Here is a 3,194-nt window from a genome sequence, read left to right on the forward strand (position 1 = left end):
GTTTCAAGTTGAAGTGGCCTGGCACATCCTCCAGGAAGTGATATGTTTATAGTTTGGCCTGAGTGGCTGGGCTTCAAAGGCAGTGTGGGAGCAAAAGGGTTTTCCATGTCGGATAAGGCTGTTGCTTCAACTCCAGACTCATAAGTCTTGATTCATAACTCTCTACCAAATGCTTAGCAATTCCTGATTTAATATTGGCATTAGATGTTATTAAGTAACTTAAACTCTGCCAACCTAATATTTTGCTCTTGGCAGCTTGTCCCTGGCCATTGAACATTCCCATTAAGTTGGATTTATCTGGTTGCTATCTCAGGATTACAATTGCTTTGCTTTAGAGCAGTGAAAAGAGGTCTCACATCGGCAGTTATTTCTCAATCGAGATGTGAGACCTTGGGTGTTAAGAGGAGATGAAGGGGGCAAAGGATTGAAGGAAAAGGGACTATTTGCTTATCAGCATCTCTGCTTGCTTTTGGACTAGACTCTGGCTTTGAGGAGCTGTGCTGAATTGCAGTGCAGACAGTGTTCTGGAATCACCCCAAAGTCAACCCGGGATTGAATGAGTCATAAAGCAGGGCTTACGCCTGGCTCAGGGCTCAGTTCTCCTTTTTCTTTGCTCCCACTGAACACCAGCAGGACAGCCACTGGCTTCCTGGGTCCAGTGTGTGGTAATAGGTTTTACTTCCTAATACTCTGAGCTGATGCCATGGGGAGCAACTGAGCACCCTTACAAGGTCCCTACCGAAACCTTGGCTGCCTTGATTTCTCTCCTGCTCTCTGAGCACGTCCGACTCCCATGGCCTAACCTCAGGCCATCAGACATAGACTCTTGTTTTTAAGCCCTGTGTTGGTAAGAATTACATTTCATTCTCCCTTTCCCCTTCACCCTGTGCTGTTGTTGCCTTCCTGGCTCCTTGACAGGTTGATTTGCTTTTTATGAAGACACATGATGCTGCTGAAGTCTTTGGCACTCCAGGAGAAGAATGAAGATGCTCCTTTTTTTCCTCATGGTTGCACTGAAAGAAAACCCATCGCTGTCCAAAGACACGCACAATCCAGAGTTCATTTTGGAGAGAGACTCAGCAGGTCTCTGCATCTACAGACTGGATATCTGTCCATCCGGGCACCTTGGAGATAGATGCCTGCCTGTCTCCCAGACACTTAGAGGTTCTCTGGAAGGTCAGATGGGGTGTTGTCAATAGCCTTTCATGGCTGTCTTTTCTCCATGTGCATACAATTTAAGTTGTGACTTAGGAAAGGGACGATTAGTCTGTTTCTCATTTGAAATGATTTCATAACAACCATCCTTTCCATTTTGGGGGCCTAGTGTCAGGGTGAGATCTGAGATCCTGTATTTGGATATTAAAAAACAAAACAAGATAAGGTCATGGATGGGTGAGGCAGAAACTCCTAAGGCTCAGCAGTGGTGGGAATGCTGGTGGGGAACCCACTGCCTTTTTCCTGGGGTAAGTGTTGGTTACCAGCTGTTAGGAATTCCTGTATGGGTTGCTGTGATGCTGGAGGACTTCAGGGTTGATCCTTCTTGAAGGAGGATGGGCCTACATCTCAATAAACTCATCAGAAGTTAAAATTGCTTCAAGTCCAAAGTGTATTACTGTACATCAGCTATTTTTTTTTTTTTGGCTGTGCCATGCAGCTTGAAGGATCTTATTTCCCTGACCAGGGACTGAACCTGGGCCCTGAAAGTGAATGTGCCAAGTCCTAACCCCTAAACTGCCAGGGAGTTTCCTACACCTCATTTGTTTAAAAAATAATTCACTTACCTTAAACCTCCTCAGAACACTTATATTAGCCTACAGTTGGGGAAAATCATCTAACACAAAGCCTGTTTTATAGTAAGGGGTTGAATAGATCATAATTGTTTTTCTTTTTAAAAAAAATTTTGGCCACACCCCTTGGCACATGGGATCTTTTTTATTTGCTGAATTCTTTATTTTTGGCTGTGTTGTCTTCGATGCTGTGCACGGGCTTTCTCTAGTTGCAGTGAGTGGGGCCACTCTCTGTACTAAGTGCTTGGGCTTGTGGTGGTGCCCTCTCCTGCTGCAGCTCTAGGTGCCCGGGCTTCAGTGGTTGTGGCACACAGGCTTAGTTGCCTTGTGGCATGTGGGATCTTCCTGGACCAGAGATTGAACCCATGTCCCCTGAGTTGGCAGGCAGATTCTTAACCACTGGACCACCAGCGAAGTCCAGCATGTGGAATCTTAATTCCCCAACCTGGGATTGAACCCTCACTCCTTACATTGGAAAGTGGAGTCTTAGCAACTGGACTGCAGGGGAAGTCCTCACGTAATTTGTTGACTACTCTACTGAAGGTGGAAACTAGAATGGTTTTGAGTGTATTGGTCACTGACCTTTGCTGCTGCCCAGTGTCACGAGAGGATCTCACTAGCCCAGGAAAAGGGCAACATTCTAATTTTGAAGTATGGTTTCTACTGAATGCCAGTCACTTGTGTTCCAACCTTAAGTTGAAAAATTATAAGTTAAATCCTCGTAAGTCAGGGAGCGTCTGTAGCATCTCTCTCGTCTTTTCCTTTTCCCCGGGGTGTGTTGGGGTGGTGAAGTGGCAGTTTAATTTGCCTTCCTTTACCGCAGGTGGAAAAGACCCTGATGCTGGGAAAGATTGAGGGCAAGAGGAGAAGGGGGTGACAGGATGAGATGGTTGGATGGCATCACCGACTCAATGAACATGAGTTTGAGCAAACTCCAGGAGACGGTAAAGACAGGGAAGCCTGGTGAGCTGCAGTCCATGGGGTCACAAACAGTTGGACATGACTTGGCCACTGAATAACAACAGCAGGTGGAGAACGCAGGAAACGGCTGTCCTGGGTTACAAAGGGAAGAACAGTCTGAGGCACTTTTAAGCGTGTTTTCCAGGTGAGGGAGCCTTCTCTGATCCCTGCGTGGCTGTGACCCTCAGCCAGTGCCTCTTAGTTGCCTGTGCTGAGTGGGTGGTGAGGCTTGTCTCCTTAATTGGAGGTAAGAAAGGTTTGCGTTCAAAATTTTGAGGCCGTAGTGCACCTATGCGCTATTCTCAGGGGTGGCTTTTGCTCCCTGATGATCTGATCATTGTTGATTTACTTTCTCAGATACATCGGATTTCTCTTCCAGTTGATGGTTTTCATGTACTTCTCTGAAATCCATAGGCCACCAGGCTGGGAGGCTTGGCGACAATTGGA

This window comes from Bos grunniens, chromosome 13, assembly GCF_055505025.1.
Source record: "Bos grunniens cultivar Pamir isolate PY7600 chromosome 13, Bosgru_T2T1.0, whole genome shotgun sequence".
In the NCBI taxonomy this organism is placed as follows: domain Eukaryota; kingdom Metazoa; phylum Chordata; class Mammalia; order Artiodactyla; family Bovidae; genus Bos; species Bos grunniens.